Genomic DNA, 23,943 nt, shown 5'->3' with positions numbered 1-23,943 from the left:
AACTCTCTTGTGTTTCACTTTCAGGACGATGGCTCAAGATACACAAATACGAGAGATGATTTCGCCCTGGGGAGGTTGGGAGTGACTATTAAGACATGTATTTAACAGAAAGATGGGATGGGAGGCCTCACTGATCAGTCTCACATAAAGATGCAGACGGCTGGGCAGATCAGAAATCCGTCATCAAAACAGACTTAGGCATTATTTTCGGCGAACATTAACAGGGTAGAGAACTCGACGCCCCACCGGCCTCACGGACTGCCAGGGACGCTGAATGGCTCTGTTGTCCGGAGTACTGGCATTTCCCACACCCAGTGGCTCTGAAGTGGCCTTTTGGGGAAGAAAAAAAAAAAAACTTGGGCTGAGAAGCAAGGGTAGGCGTTAAGTCGTAAGATGCGCAATCGAGGGCGGCCTGAACTAGCGTCGTGGCCGCAGAGGTACAGCAGGAATCAGCGAGCGAGGTTTCTCTCACGCGCGCGTCTTCGGCCAACTCCGGGGGAGTTTCGGCTCTTTCCGTCAGTTTCAGCTCGGCCCTCCACTCTGCGCGCGCTATCCCCCACGACGCGGTGCCCGGCTTTTCTTGGCCTTGGGCCCTTCACCACGCCAACGTGGACTCGCGTCTCACCCGTTCCCTCCTTCCATCTAGTTTGTCCCAGACCCATTCATTCCTCATCTCCTAGGTAATTACCAGTCTCCGGCAAAACCAGAGTTCCTAAAACTCTAGCGCGCGAGCTGGCGGGTGGCACGAGAGACCAGCGCCTGAAAAAAGCGGTAACTGGACCAACTTGAGTCCGTCTCGCGCCCCACACCTCTCCACTCTAAGGTGTCAGGGCGCGCGGGTCGCCTCGCGCTCGGGCCTCGCTCGCGCGCGGGTTAGCTGCAACGGCCACGAGCTCGGCGCGCCAGGTTCGCGCCGGCGCGAGCACGCGCTCTGCGCTCTGGCCGGCTAGCGCGCACGCGCCCGAGAGGGCTACGGGGCGGGGCGAACAGCTCGAGCCCGGTTGAGGGTCGGTGTGGATCGCTGGCACTCCGGCCCCCAGCCGCGCTGCGATTCCCGGCCCGCCGCCGGGGTGTCCAAGGAAGCAGGGAAGGCGGCGGTGGAGGCGGGGCGGCTTCTGGCCCTGCGAGAGCTGGGGGAGGAGCGTGGCGGTGACGGCGGCGGCTCCAGAATAGAAGGAGGCAGAAGATCTCCTTTCCTCTTCTCAGACCCGGGAGCGTCCGGGACTCAGAGCCCGGAACTGTGGGGGACGCGGCGACTGCTGGGCCCGGGCTAGGTGAGCTGGGGTGTTGGTCGAAGAGGTTGGCGGGGCTCAGTGGGTCACAGAGGTGGAGGGCGGGCTCCAGGAAGGGAACGCGGGAGGGGGCAGTTGTTGGGGGTTGGGGAACCGAGAACAGGGGGATGTGAGCCCTTTGGGACCAGGAGTGCCCAGAGGGTCGAGGGTTTCTGGGGTTAGTGGGGCGGGCGAGGCAACCGGGTCTGAGAGTTTCCGAGGGATAGGCCAGGGAAACAATGGAATGAAGGGGAACTGTGGTATGAGCGTGTATGGGGTATTGGATTTTAAGAAAAAACGAGCAAGATCGGAAAGAATGAAATGGATCATTTGGGATCTGAAGTACAATGAAGTGGGGATGCGTAAGGTCATCTGCGTGGGTGTCCGAGAGCCTTAGGATTTGAGGGCAATAATGGAATTTGAAGATGAGGAGTAGAAGGGCATATTTGGAATTGAGAGGGAAACGGAGTAGAAAACAAGGCAAAAAGAGGTAGAGAAATACAATAGATAGGCTTTGAATTAAAGCAGAAGTGTAGAGTCCATGGTAGATGGACTAGAGAACTATCTTTCTCTTAATTCATCCAGGATGATTGGGTTCTTTTAGAAATGGGTTTTTCTCAGGCTTGACCTTTTGCTAAGGAGTACACACCATTCTTTTAATAATTTGGTTATCACTTATAGTCCGTTTTGTTGACAGAGCGTATCTATAATATCTGTTTTTCCTCTAGGTAATTTACTTGTAGTTAAACACATCACCAAAAATATATTGCTTTGAGTTATATCAGTGATAATGCAGAGTTGAGGGTGTTTGGGGAACCCAGAACTTGTTTTAGTTGGACCAAAAGGGGATGAATAGCCTTGATAAAATCCAGGTTATCAGTACTTCGTTAGAATTGCAATTTCTCACTGAGAAATATTCATGTTTCATTTTTTACTGGGTTTTATACTCATGGAAAAGTGTTGGGGTTCTACCCAAGATACTGTTTCTTGGTGCTGACTCTAAATTATCAGGCTGCCTCATACTTTACAAGTTTGAATTAAGGTGATTTTGGAATATTGTGGGAAAGTATTTCTGGAGTTATAATCTTTGCATTTTATTAATACTGGATTTTCAGACCAAATTTTCGATGGTACTATAGAAAATTGCTGATTTTGAAATTGTAATTACCATATGTGTTCATAAATAGTCCATGTTAAGCTTTTTGCTTTTGGGCATTAAGTTTTGCTGACTCATCTAAAGATTTCTGGGCATCAGTTATTTCTCAGCTGTGTCTCCAGTGGTAGCATTTGGTTATTTATAAGGGTCCAAAATTAATAATCTAAATTGTACTTTTCTACTTGGGAGGCTGAGGCCAGAGGATTGTAAGTTTGAGGTCAGCCTGGGCAACTTAGCTAGACCTTATAAAAAGTAGAGAGGGATGGGGATGTAGTTCACTGGTAGAGTGCCCCAGAGTTTCATCCCTAGTATGGGGGGGTGGAAGATAAATTGTACTTTTATATAAGTATGTTATAAAAATTGAACAAAGCAAGAAGTGACTGTAGTGTCTTCAGTGATAATAAGGGCTAGGCAAGGTTCTAAGATTTTTTTATGCATTATCTCATTTAATTTAATCCTCACAATTATTTCCTCTTTTTAAAAAATATTTTTAGTTGTAGATGGACACAAGACCTTTATTTATGTATTTTTATTTGGTGCTGAAGATTGAACCCAGTGTGTGCTCCACCACTGAGCTTACAACTGGGGCCCCCAATTATTTCCTCTTTTGTAAATTAAGAGGTTAAATAATTTTCTAAGGTCACAGAATTAGTGACTAACAAAAGCTGAATCCAGACCCAGCTCTTTTGGATGCCTTCTTTAAATCTTTTTTTTTTCCCCCCATGCTGGCAATTGAATCCATGGGTGGTTTACCTTTGAGCTGTACCCCAACCCTTTATATTTTTTATTTTGAGACAGCGCCTCACCAAGTTGATTAGGGCCTGGCTAAGTTTCCGAGGCTGGCCTTAAACTTGCAATCCTCCTGTTTCAGTTTCCAGAGTCCCTGGAATTACAGGTGTGCATCACCATGCCCAGCTACCTTCTTTAAATCTTCACTGCCTGATTTTTCTTTCTGTTCCACCCTATCTTGGTATGTAGTAAAGCATAGGAAACTTGATTTTGATATGACAGCAGTGATTTTGATGAAGATTGGGTTAGTGGACAGTTTATTTCCCCTGTGATTTAACAGAGCTTCTGGGGTCCCGATAATTCGGTTAAAAACATCTTTCTGCTAAGAGTTTGTTTTTTAATTATACTTGATTTTCTATTTAGCCTAGTGTACTGCTGAAGTATGGTGCATACGTGGCATTCTTACTTGTAGAAGCTAAGGCAAGCAGTTGTGGAGCCAAAACCAATTAACTCTGGAAAACAATAAAAACTGCTCAGGCTCAAATGCTCTCCAAACACCTGTTGAGCCCACAGTTGGTACTGGCATTACCTCTAAATATAGATAGGATCCAAGAAACCTAGACTGAGGCAACTTTAGAGAAATAAAGAGAAACAGCTGTGGCCTGAGAGAGGAACCATAGGTTACTGGCCAGAACATCAGCCTAGTGCCTGGAGGCTAGAGATGGGGAATGGAGGGTAGGGAATTTTCTGTTTTTTTTTTTTTTTTTTTTTTTGTACCTGGGATTGAACAACATCCCCAGCCCTTTTTATTTTTATTTATTTATTTTTTAAGACAGGGCCTCGCCAAGTTGCTGAGGCTGGCTTTAAACTTGTGATCTTATTGCCTTATTGGGATTACAGGCATGCATGATGCACCTAGCTGCTCAGTTACTTTAAAATGGTCATTTTATTACATGTTCCCCTGAAGGTAGCGCTTGGCCTTTATGTATGAGTAATGGTGCTTTCTCTACTGACTTCCTATATTGTTAGCAGGATACTTGGTATTGGAAATGATTCAAAAGTAAGGAACCATTTGTGATATACAGATCCTTCCACTTACCCATGCACTATGGGTGATAATCTTCAGAGTGTTGTGTGTTGTGTCTGAAAAATGTGTCAATAGTGTAAAGCATTTGTTGTATACTTTGCTGCCTTCTTTTTTTTTTTTTTTTTGTACTGGGCATTGAACTCAGGGGCACTCGACTACTGAGCCAGATCCCCAGCCCTTTTTTGTAATTTATTTAGAGACAGACTCTCATTGAGTTGCTTAGTAAGCCTTGCTTTTGCTGAGGCTGGCTTTGAACTTCTGATCCTCCTACCTCTGTCTTCTGAGCCACCAGGATTATGGTTGTGCGCCACTGCGCCTGGCCAGACATTTTTATTTTTTGTTTTGAGACTGGACCTTACCAAGTTGCCCACTGTCACGGGTGGTTTCTACAGACTCAGTCTGAGGCACAGTTAGATTCAACCAAATCTATTTTATTAATGCTCATCAGACTTCAGACACAGATCCTAATTCTGAGTCCTAAGTCTACACCCAGGGGTCCCAGACGCTCACCTGTGATGTGTCTTAAGTCCAGGTTGCTGGAACTCCATCCAGGAGGAGTCTGGGGGGTGGGGGACAACAGCAGTGGAGTTCTCTGTTTCTCTATCCAGATCCTGTTAGTCCTGCCAGGCTTCAGAAGGCTGGGCTTTTAAGTCCTAGTTCTGTTGTGCTTGCAGCTGATAACTGGGTGAGCTCTGCAGTCTACGCCTGGGTATACTCTTCCATCACTATCTTAAGTCCATCTAAGTTCCGCAGTTTATCTAAGTTTTGCGGTTTATATTACATCATGGACATAATGCTTACAGTCTTTATCTAACACATACACTAATTAACATAATCCACATTCAATAATTCTGTAATATTTTCTGGTACTCATATCACCCAGGCTAGCCTTAAACTTGTGGTCTTTCTGCCTTAACCTCACAAGTTGCTGGAATTACAGGTGTGCATCACTCTGGGCTCAGCTGTTATATGTTTAAATATTTCTAACAGATTCCTGGAATACATGAATAGAACAGGAAGTAAAACTGGTTGAAGTCATTGACTCCATTTTTTTCCCTTCCATGTATATGAATTGTCACATAATACCCGATATAATAGATTGAAGTAATTATGGTGAGCTGTCCCTTAGAATGGGTCTCAAGTCCCAAATCATTTTTTCTAAATGTCACACCCTTGCATCTTGTTTCTTAAGCTTATTTGGCTTCAAAGTGATTTCAGGCTCAAATGCTGTTTTCCAGGAGCCTTGAGGAGACTTTTTAAGTAAGCCCATACTTACTATGGATGTGGTCTGTTTGAAACTCAGCCCAACTACTAGAGAGTTAAATTAGTTCTGAAATATTTTAAAAATTTGAAATTCATAATTGCTTTTATCTTTAGGTTGCTTTATATTAAGGATTGGCTGGAGGACAGCATTTAATCTGCATGTTCATATCCAGTATGGTAGCCTATAGGAGTGGATTCCTGAAATAAACTATATACATTCTGTAGTAGCCCCAGACCCTTAAAATGTTCTGCAGGGTCTGAAGATATTTAAAGGCAGCTACTCCTTCTCTCCCTCCCCCTCGTCCTCTTGGAGCTTTTTTTTTTTTTTTGGTACTGGGCATTGAACCCAGGGGTGCTTAACCAGTAAGCCCCCAGGCCTTTTTATTTTTTCAGTTTGAGGTAGGGTCTTGCTGAGTTCTTAGGGCCTCACTAAACTGCTGAGGCTGGCCTAGAACCTGTGATCTTCCTACCTTAGCTTCCTGAGTCACTGGGATTTACAGGCATGCACCACTGCTTCTGGCTTAAAGGCAAGCTCCGCAGCTGTTGTCCTATGACTAGTTTGTGGTTAGGAGCAAGTTGATTAGAGGTGTTTTGGGATCTTCAGGGATTTCATGAGGTTTTTTTCCCTGACCCAAACCCTAAATAACAACCACGGATTTCTGGTAAGAAGGAAGATTTTTACATTACTTAATTAGCAGGATGGCATGATTACTAATTGTGGAGTGTGTGTGTGTTCTTTGGAATAGGCTAAAGGGTGTTGGGACTGAGGAGAAGGTTTGTGATAAGGCCATTATATGATGTGGATGGGTCAGGATAGATAAGTCAACATCTTTTTGTATTTGAAGATGCTACCATTATTCTAGTGACTTGGATAGCACTGAAAACACAAATTTGTAAAACCTATAGGGTCTCCTATTTTAGTACACATGGTCTGCCCAGTTATTGGCTTGCTATTGTTTTAAACCTATTCCCCGTAACAGAACAGCACTTTTCGTTACCTGTCCACTTAGTCTGTCATTATAACATGTCAATGTGGTCAGCCCACTGCTTTCTCTTCCTGGCCTACTGTTACTTTGATTTGAAATGTACATTAGTGTGTGACAGAATTCTTCTGCTTACCTTGTTAGGTTATCCTCATACATCTTTATAGTAAATTGCCTTTGTTGTTCACCAGCATGTCCTCAAAAAGTCCTCTGTACAAGGATTTCATTATGAGAGGTTCCATTACATTTGATGAAAACAGCAAAACTCTTTATTTATAACTAATATGGAATGACAGGATGCCAAAGTAATACACCTGAGAGATAGGTGGTACCACAGAACTAAGTGAACCATTTAGCATAGACCCAGATTTTATTTTGTTATATCTTAGTATTTATATGTAGACTTTTGAGATGATTATCTAAAAGCTTAGTGATAACGTTTCTCATTTCTGTCATGACTCAAATCTTATATTTTATATAGGAATTTAAAAAGTTCACATTGAACATCTATCATTAGTATGGTGGCTCATAATGTTATGATGATTATATAAGCTAAACTATATTATATGAGTTATTATTGTAATTTAAAAAAAATTGAGAGGGCTGGGGTCGAAGCTCAGTGGTACAGTGCTTGCCTAGCGTGTATGAGGCACTGGGTTTGATTCTCAGCACTGCATATAAAATATTTTAAAAATTTTTGGGGGATTGGGGGAGGGAGATGGGAAGTGTTAGGGAGGGGTATTGGTCAAATTATATTATTATGTTGTGTACATATACAAATATGTAACAACAAATCATTATGTACAACTATAATGTACCAATAAAAAAATGTGAAAAAATACTAGGAGTTGAACCCAGGGAAGCTCTACCACTGAGCTACATCTTCAATCACCTGCCTTTTAAATTTTTTTTTGGTACCAGGGATTGAACCTAGAGGTGCTTAGCCACTGAGCCATATCCCAGCCCCCCCCCCCCCCTTTTTTTTAGTTATAGTTGGACACAATGCCTTTATTTAATTTATTTATTTTATGTGGTGCTGAGGATCAAACACAGCGCCTTGCACATGTTAGGTGAGTGCTCTACCACTGAGCCACTACCCTAGCCCTGTATCCCAGCCCTTTTAAACATTTTCTGTTTTGAAGCAAGGTCTTGCTAAATTGCTGAGGCTGGCTTTGAACCTGCCATCCTCCTGCCTTAGCTTCCCAAGCCATTGGGATTATAGGCATGCACCACCACACCTGGCCCATCTACCTTTTAAATTCTATGTATGTATGTATTTATTTATGGTACCGGGGATTGATTATGTATTTATTTATTTATGGTACTGGGGATTAAACCCAGGGGCACTTGACCACTGAGTCACATCCCCAGCCCCTTTTTATATTTTACTTAGAAACAAGGTCTCACTGAGTTGCTTAGGCCTTGATAAATTGCTGAGGCTGGCTTTGAACTCACAATCCTCCTGCCTCAGCCTCTGGGATTATAGTGTGTGTGCCACCATACCCGGCCCATCTGCCTTTTTGTGTGTGTGTGTATGTGTGTGTGTGGTGCTGCAGATTGAACCCAAACATTTGTGCATGCGAGGTAAGCACTTTACCAATTGAGCTATATCCCAAGCCACCCCCCCATCTTCTTTTTTTAAAAATGATGTTTGAGACAACTTTTGCTAAGTTGCTGGGCTGGTCTCAAACTTGCGGTCTGCCTTCCTTAACCTTCTAAGTAGCTGTTATTACAGACATGCACCATTGAGCCTGGCAATATTTTTGTAATTTGGGAGCACAAGAAACAGTGCAACAACAATGATTACTTTTTTTTTTTTTTTGGTATCAGGGATTGAACTGGGGGGCACTCAGCCACTGAGCCACATCCCCTAAATGTGTGTTTGGGCATCTAGACTGATGAAGTAGGAAAGGTTCTTCAAAGAGCAGAGATATTTGGTTCCTTCATTCTGATTGCTTGTTACCTGAAATCTTAACACTTCCATAGAATAAGTCAAATTATATTCAGTTTTTACATAATAACATTTTGATTGGGCAATACAGCTGAGAACACATGATCCTTTTACACTCTCCTGGCTACTCATTTCCTTTGGGAAATAGGCCCAAGCATATTATTAGCCTTCTTGGTAGCCTTCATGAAGTTTTAAATTTAATTAATTAACTAAAAATTCTTTTTGAGATACTGAGGATCAAATCCTGGTTCTTTTTTTTTTTTCCTTTTTCTTTTGGTACTGGGGATTGAACCCAGGTACACTTAACCACTGAGCCATACCCCCAGCCCTTTTTATTTTTTATTTTGAGATAGGGTCTTGCTAAGTTACCAAGGACCTCACTAAATTGCTAAGACTGGCTTTGAACTTGTGATCCTCCTGCCTCCGTTTCCCGAATCACTAGGATTTCAGGTGTGTGACACCTTGCCTGGCTGAATCCTGGTTCTTGGACATTAGAGCAAGTGCTCTACCACTGGACTGTACCCACAGCCCATAAGTGAATATTTTGATGCCTGAAATGTAGGTCTACTAAATGGCATTGGTTATGATTGCCAGTAGTGATATTTCCAAGTCTCATATTTATGATATTCTATGTCTCATATTTTTGATATTTTTCTCTTAATTTCTTGTTAAAATAGGGAAGCTGAATCTGTGCAGTGGCACACATCTGTAGTCCCAGCTACTTGGGGAGGCTGAAGTAGAAGGATTGTTGGAGGCCAAGAGTTGGAGGCCAGCCTGAACAATGTAGTGAGAATGTCTCAAATAAAAAAAAAAAAAAAAGAAGAAGAAGGGAAGCTGTATAACTTGTTAGTTAAGAGCACAAGCCATTGGGAACACAAATATAGCTTTGATTCTCTATTTATCTGTATTTGGTTGTCATTTAAATTCTTTTTTTTTTTTTTTTTCCTTTTTGGTACCAGGGATTGAACTCAGGGTCACTCAGCCACTGAGCCACATCCCCGGCCCTATTTTGTATTTTATTTAGAGACAAGGTCTCACTGAGTTGCTTAGCACCTTACCATTGCTGAGGCTGGCTTTGAACTCATGATCCTCCTGCCTCAACCCCTGAGCTGCTGGGATTACAGGTGTGCACCACAGTGCCCAGCTATCATTTGATTTCTCTGAGCTGTTTTCTGTATCCTAAAATGGGTGCTGTAGTAACTCCTACTACAGAGTTGTCATGAATATTAGATTTTTAAATATTACATATTAATATAATATAAAATCAACTGTTTTATGTGATGCAATTATCACCTCTATCCAGAAATTTTTTTTGCATGGGGTGGGTAGTAGGGATTGAATTCAGGAATGTTCTGCCTTAGTTATATCCCCACCTTTTGTCTTATTTTTATTTTATGAGACAGGTTAAGTGTCATAAAATTGCTAAGTTGCCCAAGCTGGCCTCAAATTTGTGACTCTCCTGCCTTAGCCTACTGAGTAGGTGGGATTATAGGCATGAGCCACCAAGCCAGGCTATCCAAAACTTTTACATTATCCCTAAAGGAGACTCCATACTCATTGAGCATTTATTTCCCATTTTTCCCAATCCCATTACTGGCAACCCCCAATTTGCTTTCTTTTATCTCTATGGATTTACTTATTCTGGATTTTTTTTTTTTTTAATGAAAGAAGGCAGTCTTTTTTTTTTTTTAAATATTTCTTTGGATGTATGGACCTTTGTTTTATTCATTTATTTATGTATAGTGCTGAGAATCGAACCCAATGCCTAACACATGCTTGCAAGTGTTCTACAACTAAGCCACAGCCTTAGCCCCAGTATTCTGGATATTTTAAATAAATGGAATCATACAGTATGTGACTTTGCATATTCCTTTCACTTAGCATTGTACTGAGGTTCATCCATGTTGTAACATGTATCAAACCTTACTTATTTTTATGGCTGAATACTATTCTATTGTATGGACATCATATTTTGTGTATTCATTTATCTACTGATGGTCAGTGTGTTATTTCCACCTTTGGCAGTTGTGAATAATACTGCTGTAAACATTCATGTACTATGTTTGATTGAATATATGTTTTCAATTCTTTGGGGTCTTAACTAAGAGTGAAATTGTTGAGTTGTGTAGTATTTATTTATTTATTTGTTACTGGGGATTGAACACTGAGCCACATCCCCAGATCCTATAGAGACAGGGTCTTGCTGAGTTGTGTAGGGCCTAGCTATGTTGTTGAGGCTGGCTTTGAACTCAGATCCTCTTGCCTCAGCCTCCGAGCTGCTGGTATTATAGGTGTGTGCCACCGAGCCTGGTTGTTTATTTTATATGGTGCTGAGGATTGAATCCAGTGCCTCACACATGCTAGGTAAGCACTCTGCCACTGAGCCACAATCCCAGCCCAGCTATTGAATTTTAATGGCTATAGCTTAGTGAGTGCACATAGTATGCACTCTATATATATTAGTTAATGTTATAGCTACAATTATTTTTGCTATGAATGGCCTGCATTGGTGGGAAACTGCTTACCATTTCCGAATAGGAATAGAGAGGCAACAAAACCTATATTTGTTGTCAATAAAGGTTTGAATCTGTCAGTGTTGATGCTTTACTTTTAATTAATGCCTCTATGTAAAAAAAAGAATTAGAAACACATGTACATAAAATTAGCTTATCTTTGGCAGAAATTAGTAGTATATCACTAAAGTTTATTTTATTCCTAAGAACTACAAAGCAGAAATGTCATCTAGTTATAGTTGAGATTTAGATCATGTTTCATCATTCTGCCTTGTTATTAGACATTTGCATGTAAATTGCCACTATTAGAAGTTTTTGAAAACTTAGAGAAGCCTTCTTTTTATATTTAATTCTATGTAGTTGATGTGCTACTTTTTTTTTTTTTTTTTTTGGTGGTACTGAGGATTAAACCTGGGTCTCATGCCTGCTTTACAACAGGGTCTTGCTCAATGATTGGCCTTTAACGTTGAATCCTCTAAGGAGTCTCAGCCTCCTGAGTAGCTGGGATTATAGACGTGTGCCATTCATTATGCCTGACCACCACTGTTTTTTTTTTTTACTTATTGCAACTTGGCTTTATTGGATAGTCAAAAGAAGATAAATCGAGTCTGGGTGTGGTGGAGCATGTATATTAAGTATTCCCAACAACTGTGAGACTGAGGCAGGAGAATTTTATTCACTGCTAGCTTTAGCAACTTAATGAGATCCTGTCTCAAAATAAAAAATAAAAAGTGCTAGTGCTGGAAATGTAGCTTAGTGGCAGACTCCTGGGTTCAATCATAGCACTAAAAAAAAAAAAAAAAAAGATAAGAAAAGAAAAAGATAAAGAAAAAAAAGGTCAAATGGAGATACGAAAGATATCAAAGTAATTATATAATTTATTTAGAATTTTACACTGTAGTCAGGATTGTATCCACTTGAATTAATGTTTTCTTATAGGTTTATAGTTAGATATGCTTGTTTTATTGTGTCATGATTTGGAGGGGACGCTGGGTTTAAGTAGAAAGCTGTGTGGAAATTTAAATTATATTATTTTCTTGGAATAAGTAACGGGAAGTATTTGCATTCAGGAACTGGTGATTATTAAAATCCCTCCTGAAGGTACTCTCTCCCTTTACTCCCTAACTTTATCCTAAACTCTCCTGTTTTTTTAAAATTTTTTAGTTGTAGATGGACACAATATCTTTATTTTTATTAATTTATTTTTATGTGATGCTGAGGATCGAATCCAGGACCAATGCATGCAAGGCAAGTGCTCTACCACTGAGCTACCACTCCAGCCCTGAACTCTCCTGTTTTTGAGGATGACTTTGTACCTGTGAACAGAGTTCTGTGAACTCTGCCTGCAATGCCTTCTTCTTTTTAATATTTTTTAATTGTCACTGTATGTTTAATTTATTTTATTTATTTATATGAGATGCTGAAGATTGAACTCAGGGCCTCACACATGCCAGGCAAGCACTCTACCACTGAGCCCCAGCTTCAGCCCATGTTAACTTCTTTTTAAGGCAATGTATAGATATGGTAAATAAAATTGAATAGTGTAGAAATAAATGATAAAAACAATATCCCAGTTCTCTTCCCCAAGGACAGTCACTGGTAGCACTTTCTCTTATATATTCTTTCAAATATATTCTGTGCTGATACCAGATTTTTTTAAGTGGTCCGGGGGATTGAACCCTAGGGCTTTGTACACGCTAGGCAAGCATTGTATCACTGAGCTACGTCCCCAGTTCACAGAATTTTTATAGTGTATGAAATATTGATTTTTCTTCTCATTTTTCATTGCAAAGTATTTTGTGAATATTGAAAAGAATTCAAGCATTGTAGTAATATCTAGTTGGGCATGGTAATGTGTGCCCTAATCTTAACTACCCAGGAGACTGAGGTGGGAGAATTGTGAATTCGAGACCAGACTGGGCAATTTATGGAGACCCTGTTTTTTTTTTTTTTTAAGTGCAATGGAAATAAATAGAGTAAACATCAAAAAGATCCTTTTACATTGGTCTCTAATTCTAGCTCTTCCAAATAATACTTTCCTCCCTGATAACAGAAATGACAACAGTCCCCTCTCTAGAGGTCATTTCTGATATAAGCCTAGTATGTAACATTTCATTTTGTTCCACTTACATTTACATGCCTACATATATATATATGTGTGTGTGTGTGTATGTATATATATGTGTGTATATATATGTATATATGTGTATGTATGTATATATACATTAGCCTGGTATTTTATAGAAAGTCTCTCAATGTGGAAGATTTGTCTGATGTTTTCCTGTGATCATATGGATTTTTGGGAAGAATACCCACACAGAGGTGATGTGCCCTTCTCATCCTGTTGTATCAGAGAGTAGAGGTAGATGATGTCAACATATCTTTTTATCGATGATGTTAACTTTTTGTTGCTGCTTATGTTTTTGACGCGGTATCTCTCTCTATTGCCCCTGACTGGTCTCCAGCTACCAAGCTTAAGCTATCTTTCTACCTTAGGCTCCCAAGTAGCTAGGAGTACAGGTGTATATCACCATGCCTGACTTGGTGATGTTAACCTTGATCATTTAATTAAGATGATGTCTGCCAGGTTTCCTTAATGTAAAATTTCTGTTTTGTCTCTTTCCATATTCTCTTTGTTAAAAGTGAGTCACTTGGGCCAGGTATGGTGGTGCACCCCTATAATCCCAGCGATTTGGGAGGATCTTACTCAAAGCCAGCCTCAGCAAAAGCAAAGCACTAAGCAAAAGTGAGACCCTGTCTCTAAATAAAATACAAAATAGGGCCATGGATGTGGCTCAGTGGCTGAAGGCCCCTGAGTTCAATTCCTAGTATTCCCCACCCACCTCATACCAAAAAAAGTGAGTCACTTGGGCTAGGAAGATAGCTCAGTGCAGAGCACTTGTCAGATCACAATGTGTGAGGTCCTGGATTTGATCTCCAGCACTGCAAAAGCAAACAAACATCTGAATCAGTAAATCTAACCCATACTCATGGGGAAGGAATTAAGCTCTACTTCATGGGGATGGGGATGTAGCTAGCTCAGTGGCAACTATCAGAGCCCTGGGTTTAATCCCCAGCACCCGTAAATGAACAAATGAATGAATGAATAAAACATAAACATATATAAATAAATATAGACACATGCCTTTACTCCTAGCAACCCAGGGAGCTGAGGCAGAAGGATCAGAAGTTTGAGGCCAGACTGGACTCTATTATAGATGTAGATTTACTATCTATATAGCAAGACCATATCTCAAAAAGCTGGGTGGGTAGAGAGCTTGGGGATGTAGCTCAGTTGTAGAGTGCTTAACTAGCATGTGTGAAGGTCCTGGGTTTGATCCCAGTACCATACACCAAAAAAAAAAAAAAAAAAAAAAGTCCATCTCTTAGAGAGACATAATTTGTGAACATACATTAAAGCTACCACAGTAACTGAAAACTGTGGCACATGCCTGTAATCCTGATGACTTGGGAAGCTGAGGCAACTTAGTGAGACCCTATATCAAAATAAAAATAAAATGGTCTGTGACTATAGCTCAGTGCTAGGTGCCCCTGGGTTTAATCCCCAGTACTGGGGGAAGATGACCTTATTCTTAGTGATACTCATATTGTCCTATTTAAGTCTGTGGAAACTCATTTAAATTGGCTCTATTGTCCTTTTAGTTATAACCCCAATAGTCTTTTTTTAAAAATAATTTTTAGTAGTTGATGGACCTTTATTTTTGTATGTGGTGCTGAGAATCGAACCCAGTGCATGACACATCCTAGGCAAGCGCGCTACCACTGAGCCACAACCCTAGTCCAATAGTCTTTGATATAACTTTCTTGCTTTTTGGAACAAGAAAATAACCCAGGCTTATTTATTTCCTTCCACAGATATAGAATCAACTTTTTCCCCTCTAAGGAGCCCTCATTTCTTTTATTAGCTAGTGACATTTAAAAACCACAATTTAGACATTGTATATATATATTTTAAATATTTTTTATACCTTTATTTTGTTTACTTTTATGTGGGGCTGGGGATCGAACCCAGTGCCTCATGCATGCTAGGCAAGCATTCTACCACTGAGCCACAAACCCAGCCCAAGACATTGTATTTTTTTAATCTAAAAAGACTTGGAGGCAGTGGGGCTTGCTGGGGGTTGAATTTAAATCTTTATACATGCTAAGCACACAGTCTCAAGCTGAGCTATATCCCTGGCCCCTAGATATTAGATTAAAAAAACAAAACAAAACATGATAGTTATCTCTTCCCTCCTTCACCAGAAGTAGCCACTGTAACAATATTCATCCACAATATCTTGCATTGCTTAAAATTTTTACTACATGTATTAGGCACACAATCCATATAGAATAGTGTTTAACTGATTCTAATACTCCTTAGATAAGTGGATGCTTCCATTTAATCTCTAAATTTGGGATTTATTTTACAGTTGATTGTAATTTTTTCATTTTCATGAAATAATAGTGCTCCTTAGAATAGAAGAACAATATTTTAATTTTTAAACTTTGTAAAGCAGCATCATATTGTACTTATCTTGGGATTTTACTTTTCTTCTTGGTATGAATTTTGACATTTGTTTCTTATTACTAAATACAACTTTTTAAGCGCTTTATATGGTTGTATGGTTCTACCTCATAAAATGAATTAACCTATAACATACATTTATGTTGTTAGTGATTTTTAACCATTATAAACTGTTTTAGTGAACCTTCTACATGTTTCCTTGTGCTAATGAGAGTAGAAATTCTAAGTCTTAGATACGTTCATGTAAGATAGCAAACTGCTTTCCAAAGAGGTTTCACTTTTCTATTCATTCATCAGTAGTGCATAAGAATTCATTTTTATACCAATTCTTAATTTTATTCTTTGTAATTTTTGCTGTTCTTTGAATGTCATACTATTTTCTATTTTTTTAAAATTTTTTATTTTAGTTGTAAATGGATACAGCACCCTTATTTTGTTTATTTATTTTTATGTGGTATCGAGGATCAAACCCAGTGCTTCCACATGTGCAAGGCAAGTGCTCTACTGCTGAGCCACAACGCCAGCCCCACTATTTTATATTTAAATTGGCATTTCCTTCATTGTTAGTGAGTTTGAGCATATTTTAATTTTTTTTAGTATCATTTAGATTTCCTCTTTTGTAAATTATTTACTTACCTCTGTGGCCTATTTTTCCCTTAGTTTGTTTTTTTGTTTTTAATTGATTTGTAGGTATTTGTAGGAAATTCTGGATACTAATCCTTTGTCTTATGTATTGCACATATTCTCATCTGGTTCTTTCTACCTTTTTTTTTTTTTTTTAATAAAACAATTTCATTTAGATAAACTGACATAGAATAAACTTCACATAGGGTCCACTTGGATAAGTTTTGACATACCTGTGCAGCTATTGCCAGGGTCAAGATGAACACACCCAGGACTTCCCAGATTTCTTTATTCCCTTTTTCATCCCTTTTCCTCCTCTACATACCCCACAACTAATCTACTTACTGTCATAGATTAGTTTGCATTTTCTATTTTATATAATGGACTCATACAGTATATACATCTTTTGCAGAGCATCTGGTTTATTTCACTTGGCATATTAATTTGGGATTATTTTATGTGCAGTATGGAACTATATATAGCTCATCCCTTTTTTTATTCCATTGTTGGAAGTGATTTGTTATGGGACTCAGTTTTTTTTTTTTTTATTTCAATTGTTATCCACCTGTTTTGGTTAACTTTATTTTATTTACTCATTTTCATGTGGTGCTGAGGATCGAACCCAAGTGCCTTACTCGTGTCAGATAAGCTCTCTAACACTAGCTACAACTCCAGCCCCTGTTTTTTTTTTTTTTTTAATATTTATTTTTTAGTTGTAGTTGGACACAATATCTTTATTTATTTTTATGTAGTGCTGAGCATCAAACCCAGGGCCTCACACGTGCTAGGTGAGTGCTCTACCACTGAGCCACAATCCCAGCCCATGGGATTCAGTTTTGTAGAAACAATTTGAAGCTTGCTTTTAAATTTTGTTTGATAGAACTTTTAAGAGTAGCAGCTTCTGGTTTATCTGGATTATGAATATTCTTTTTTCCTCACAGACACTCAATCTTTTTAATGTAAACACAAAAAAGCCCACCTACCCCTTGTTTTTGTTAGAAAATAATTTGAGTTAAGCAGTTATTTTAGTAGGGATTAGGTGGAGATGGACATTAGGTATATGGAGCTCAATTGAAAAGGCCTCTTCTAGGTCTCAGGATGTGGCTCAGTGGTTGAGCACTCGCCTAGCACATGCGAGGTGCTGGGTTCAATCCTCAGCACCACATAAAAATAAAAACAAATAAAAATAAAGATATTGTGTCCAACTACAACTAGAAAACGCCTCTTCTATACTATACAACCTGACAGTTTTGACTTTTTTTCTTAGGCTGTTTTGGCATACTTAATCTCCAGACTTTGTAAAGCTGACCTAGATTTTTGTTCCTTTTGTTTTTGTCCTTCCCCTTCACTTTGCCTTTGCTATATACTCAAGGGCTTTCCACCTTCTGACCCCTACATTTTTCCATGTCCACATCTCTCTCTCTCTCTCTCTTTTTTTTCCTGATTTTTTTTCCCCTCAACGATCATTTATTTCTTTTTTCCCCCTTTAGGTCTTAGGGTTCATTTTTATCATAGTTATATGTGTATGTAGTTTGTAGAATCAAATATTTTTGTGGTTTGGTTCTCCCCTCCTTCTTTTCCCTTTCCTGAGAGGCACTTCTAGCTTTTTTATTTTTATTCTGTGGTGCTGGGGATTGAACTCAGGGCCTTATGCATGCAAGGCAATCATTCTACCAACTGAGCTATATCCCCAGCCCTAGCTTTTTAAAATTAATGCTTTTAGTATCCCTGTTTCTCTAAATAATGAGTTTGTATTGCAATTTCTGATATAATCAGTTATAAGATTCTTTATGTCCTACTAGAAAAGGGAAATAAATTCAAACATATAATCCATTGGAGGCCCCTGTAACACTAGGAAACTGCATAAGAATGTAAATCAGTAGTAAACCCATCATACAGAAAACCTCAGCAAGGCAACCGGTATGACTTTGGCATTGTGAAGATGAGCTTCACAATGGAATTTGAACTGGCTCTCAGTTTGAATTCACATTACCTATATGGTACAAAAACATTCAAACAGAATTTTAATTAAAAGTTGTTTCAGGAGACTAAGGTTGTAGCTCAGTGGCAGAGTGCTTGCCTAGCATACATAAGGCTGTGGGTTCAATCCCCAGTACTACAAATAAATAAAAGTTCTTTCAGGGAACAACAGTATAGCTCAGTGGTAAAGCACTTGCTTAGCTTGAGCGAGGCTCTGGCTTTGATCCCCAACACTGCAAAAGACAAAACAAAAGTCATTTCAGGAATTTATTTCTCCATGCTTGAACATAAAATAAATTTTATCTTTTTCCTTTTTTTTTTAAATTGCTTCAGATTGGTAATGCTCTGGGAGCTTGGACAGAACAAATAATAGTTGTAAATTATCATCAGTTGTACTGTTTTTCAGAGATGTTAAGATATGGGGAAAAAAGTACCATTTACCAGGCATTGTTCTTAGCTCTAGTTGTACAGCTGTGAACAAAACGGACAAACATGTCTGTCTTCTTTGAACTTAAATTCTGGGGATTGGAATGTTTAGACAAAATGCATGGTATACTAGATGTTGCAGATATAAATAAAAGGAAGACATCAGATTTGGAAATTGTTGCAGATTTTTTTTGGGGGGTGTGTGTCGGGTGGGGTACTGCAGAGGCCTTGCATATGCCAGGCCAGTGTTCTACCATTGAGCTACATCCTTAGTGCTGAGGGTCTTGATGAATTGCCCAGTCTGGCTTAGACCTTATGACACTCCTGTCTCAGCCTCTGAATTTGCTGTGATTATAGGTGTGTGCCACCATAGTATTGGCTTGTTCTTGTTGAGTCTTGAGAGAGGCTTTATTGGAGTAATCAAGAAGCAAAAGCCTAGGGATATGATTTGGAAGGTGAAGGGGAGGAAGGGAACTGGAGAGAAGAGGAATGGATAAGTAGCTGGAGGGGAAAATGGGATTAGGTGTTTTTGGTTTTGCTTTGTTTTTTGGGTACTGGGGATTGAACTCTGGGGCAGTCAACCACTGAGCCACATCCCCAGCCCTGTTTTGTATTTTATTTGAGGTAGGGTCTCACTGAATTGCTTAGTGTCTTGCTTTTCTGGGTCTGGCTTTAATCTTCCTGCCTCAGCCTTCAGAGCTGCAGGGATTACTGGTGTGTGTCATTGCACCCAGCTTTTTTTTTTTTTAAATATTGTTGTCAATGGACCTTTATTTTATTTATTTATATGCGATGCTGAGAATCAAACCCAGTGCCTCACACATGCTAGGCAAGCCACAGCTCCAGCCCCTTGTTTTGTTTTTTAATGGAGAAATAAGTCTATTTTTAAATTTTTTAAAAAATATTTTTTAGTTATACATGGACACAATATATTTATTTTTATTTGGTGCTGAGGATTGAACCTAGTGCTTCACAAGTTCAATGCATGTACTCTGCCACTGAGCCACAACCCCAGCCCAGTATTTATCATTTTGATGAAGATGAACCACTAACTGGTACTGGAGTGAGAAGGGAGAATGACTGGGCAATAGGGCTTGGGGTATTCAAGTGAGGATGTTGGCTTTAGTCAGGAATTGTCAGTTCATTCACTAAATAATAGGAGGGAGGAGGACAGAGCATATGGGAACAGATGCAGGTATTGGTGGTGATTGTCATATATTTCTCTGAGAAAATTTAAGGGCAGCACCTGGAAATAAGGATGGGAGAGGAGGCTTGAAATGGACCAATTGGAGAGTGGGAAAGTGAATCAGTAAGGCAAAAATTGTACGATTGTCATGTTGAACTGAGAGACCATTTGTGGAGTTAGCTGTTGTGAATTTTATGTGAGAACTGTTTAGTTTGGATGTGTGTTTTTTTCTTTTAGAGCCACATTTAGCTACATGGTACAGGCATCCTTTGTTTTTAGCATATTATTAGAGGAAAATTTTAACATACAGAAGTAGATAGAGCCTTCATGTACTTTCTACCTAGCTTCAACAAATATTTACTCATGTCTAATTTTGTTTTATATGTACTTTCATACATTTCTACTCTTTCATGTTATTTTGAAGCAATTCCAGAAATTACATTTTATGTATAAATATGTTGTAAAAAGGTCTGGATTTTATTTTATATGAGTTTATTTATTTTGGTGCTGGGGATTGAACTCAGGACCTTGTACATGATAGGTAAGTACTCTACCATTGAGCTGTATCTCCAGCCCATGAATTTTTTTTGTTCTTCTTCAATACTGAGGATTGAACCCACAGGTACCCTATCACTACCCTGTGCTAAATCCCCAACCCTTTTTTTTTGGGGGGGGGGGGAGTATACAGGGATTGAACTCAGGGGCACTCGACCACTGAGCCACATACTCAGCCCTATCTTGTATTTTATTGGAGACAAGGTCTCACTGAGTTGCTTAGTGCCTCACTTAATTGCTGAGGCTGCCTTTGAACTCTCGATCCTCATGCCTCTGCCTCCTGAGCCACTGGGATTACAGGCATGTGCAACCACGCAAGGCCCAAGACCCCAGCCCATTTTCTATTTTATTTTGATATAAGGTCTCATGAAGTTGCCAAGACTGTCCTCAAACTTGGGATGGTTGTGCCTCAGCATCCTGAGTACTAAGATTACAGGTGTGTGGAGGGGCTGGGGTTGTGGCTCAGTGGTAGAGTGCTTTCCTAGCATGTTTGAGGCACTGGGTTTGATTCTTAGCACCACATATAAACAAACAAATAAATAAAGTTCCATCAATGACTAATAAAAATTAAAAAAAGAAAAAGATTATAAGTGTGTACCACCATACCCAGTTCTAAAAGATATAAACTCTTACCAAAAATAACTATTATCATGCTGAAACACTTAATAATTCCTTAACATTAAATATCCTTCAGTTTTAAAATTTCCAGTTGCCAGGCTGAGGTTGTAGTTCAGTGGTAGAGCCCTTGTCTCACACATGTGAGGCACTGGGTTCGGTCCTCAGCACCACATAAAAATAAAGCTATCGTGTTCATCTACAACTAAAAAAAATTCTAGTTGCCTCCTGAATGTCTTAAAGTGTTTAGTTTGTTTGGCAGGTGGTTGTATTTAAGCACAGTTGGTTCTCAGCCAGGTAACTATGATGAAGTAAGGGAGGAGGCAGAAGGCTTGAAGTATATGCAAAGGAGTGATTAGCATGATAGGCCATGAACGCTAAGCTCAGGGATTTGATGTGAGAGGAGAATGGGATCAATATCTTGTTAATTCTGTGAATGGGAGTCAAAGGATTGTTGGATTTAGGGTGCTGGGAGGAGCAATCTGAAAAGATAGGAAGTGGTGATTGGAGAAGAGGTGCAGATAAGGTAGAGTGTGGAGAGACTTGGGGGTAGGAAAGACAGTGGAATGAGATGGACATCACTACCCTAAGTACATGTATGAAGACATGAATGGTGTGACTCTACTTTGTGTATAACCAGAGATATGAAAAATTGTGCTCTATATGTGTAATATGAATTGTAATGCATTTTTGCTGTCATATGTAACAAATTAAAAAAAGAGATTATGGGGAGACTATATATACTGACAAGGTCTAGAATATTGATTATGGGAAATGAGTGGTCAAAGTAGGACAGAAGATAAGTTTGTTAAAATTGTTGCATAAGCCTGACATGGCGGGACATGCTAGTGACTTGAGAAGCTGAGGCAGGGAAATTGCAAGTTTGAGGCCAGCCTGGGCAACTTAGGGAGGTTCTGTCTCAAAGTAAAAGCGAAAGGGCCTAGGGATGTGTAGCTCAGTGGTAAACCATCCTTAGGATCAATTCCCAGTATGACTAAAAAAAATGAGAGGAGATGAAGGAACCTAGAGGTCAGAGTGTTGGAACAGACATCTAGGTGAACACTGAAATCATCTGGAATAATGATAGGCTGGTGAACCAGGAACTAAAATTTTCTAAGTTTGAGAAGTAGTGTTGTTCCATGTACATTCAGAACATAATGAAGAGGGGTAGGTGATGGTGTGGTCTGAGCGAGACTTTCTTAGGAAGGAAGGGGAATAATCTGGAAGAGGAAACTAGGTACAAGGTGAATACCTACCTCTTTAACTGCCAGGCCCAGTAGCAAAAGGGGTGTGGAGAGAAAACAGTATTAATAGTACTGTCAAGAGAGCAACCTGGGCTCAGTGGCACATACCTGTAATCCCGGTGGCTCAAGAGGCTGAGGCAGGAGGATCGTGAGTTCAAAGCCAGCCTCAGCAAAAGTGAGGTGCTGAGCAACTCATTGAGACCCTGTCTCTAAATAAAATACAGAATAGAGCTGGGGATGTAGCTCAGTAGTCAAGTGCTTCTGAGTTCGAATCCTGGTACCCCCCCCCCCCCCCAAAAAAAAAAAAAAAAAAAAAAAAAGGACAGGGCTTCAGAGCAATTGGATTTAGTTAGAGCAAAAGACGATGGGATCATTCAAACAAGAGGTTGAAGATATAGAGGATTTTGCACAGGAATTCCAGGGGATATGGTGGAAACAGAGGAGTGGGAATTGAGGAAGAGTGGAAGAGGGGGAATTCATGAAAAAACATGATAGTTTGGAGGATTTAGAATGACCTGTGAGTCCTGAGATCTTGTGGTGAGCCATGTAAAGAGGCCCAGAGACCATAATGAGATTAGCCCCAATGTCTCAATACAAATTGAAGTGTAAGCAGTGAAGGGTAGAGACTTCAAAAAGCCCAAGAGTGAAGAGTAAGAAGTTCCCTTTATTCCTTTCTTTCTTTTTTTTTTTCTTTCTTTCTTTAGGATTGCTGTTTTATTGTTGCCCTTTCTGTTACACAGGATGTACATATCAGGCCCTTTATTCCTTTCAATGCTTGTGTCCCAGCAGAGAAGGCCAGAGTAGCTGGGGCCCAAAGTGGGCAATGGTAAAAAGCGCATTATTCTAGCTGTTCAAAAACTGGAACTCCCAGTTGTTTAGTTGTTTCTTACACCCTACTTCCATTTTTTTCCCCTTTCTTACTGAAAACCTAGAGTAGCACATGTACATATTTTCAGTACCCTATTCTTTTTTAAAAATATTTTTTTAGTTGTGATGGACTTTTTTTTTTTTTTTTTTTTAATATGTGTGCTGAGAATCAAACCCAGTGCCTTGCACATGCTAGACAAGCACTCTCCCACTGAGCTACAACCCTAGCTCTCAATATCCTATTCTTAAATATCCTAAAAACTGGTAAATGAAGCTGTTACTGGCTTGCTAGGGAGATGACAGTAAAATCACAATAAAGAATTAATGGGTGGTGGTGGTTCAGCTTAAGGTTTGAAAAGAGAAGGAAGGGGGCTCGGGTTATGGCTCAGTGGTAGAGTGCTCGCCTCGCACATGCATGGCCCTGGGTTTGATCCTCAGCACCACATATAAATAAATAAAATAAAGTTATTGTGTCCAACTACAACTACAAAAAATAAATATTAAAAAAAAGGGAAGGAAGGGAAGAGATTTCAAAGAGAATTCATTTTAGATCCTTAAATCTGGCCAAGAAAACAGGAATTAGAAGAGGAAAAGTTAGAGCTGTATTCTGGGAAGGGAGAGTAAAGTACTGTTTGGAGGGAGGGCACCTGCCCATGGCTCTGTGTTCTGACAGGTTCCTAAAAGCAGTTGCTAGATGTGGGAGTTGACTCTTACTAGAGTCATTAATTTCAGGGAATATCTACTAGCACCTACTACGTGCCAGGCACAGGGCTAGATGCTAGAGATGTTGAGCAAGTAGATAAGTTCCTGCTTACACGGATTTATAATGTAGCAGAGAAGATATTAAGAAGAGAAATAAATTATAGGTTAGTGTGGTGAATGCTATGATAGAAGTTTTCAGGGTTCTTTGGGAGCCTGTAGTAAAAGCATGAGATTAATCATACATGGGGGCAACAGGGAAGATT

The 23,943-nt window shown here is 39.7% G+C and overlaps 1 protein-coding gene across 2 annotated transcripts in view; it reads left to right on the top strand.

Moving 5' to 3' along the window:
- Positions 1 to 979: 979 nt before the first annotated feature.
- Spats2 (spermatogenesis associated serine rich 2) overlaps positions 980 to 23,943 on the top strand; it is a 109,355-nt gene continuing 86,391 nt past the window's right edge. For both annotated transcript variants that reach the window (XM_027949889.2, XM_071609892.1), the window contains exon 1: positions 980 to 1,274. The gene's annotated coding sequence lies outside the window, so the exon portion shown is untranslated. The remainder of the gene's footprint in view (positions 1,275 to 23,943) is intronic.

Source organism: Marmota flaviventris, chromosome 3, assembly GCF_047511675.1.
Source record: "Marmota flaviventris isolate mMarFla1 chromosome 3, mMarFla1.hap1, whole genome shotgun sequence".
In the NCBI taxonomy this organism is placed as follows: domain Eukaryota; kingdom Metazoa; phylum Chordata; class Mammalia; order Rodentia; family Sciuridae; genus Marmota; species Marmota flaviventris.
The sequence above is the reverse complement of the archived record's forward strand: the minus strand, read 5'-3'. Positions and strand labels throughout refer to the sequence as shown.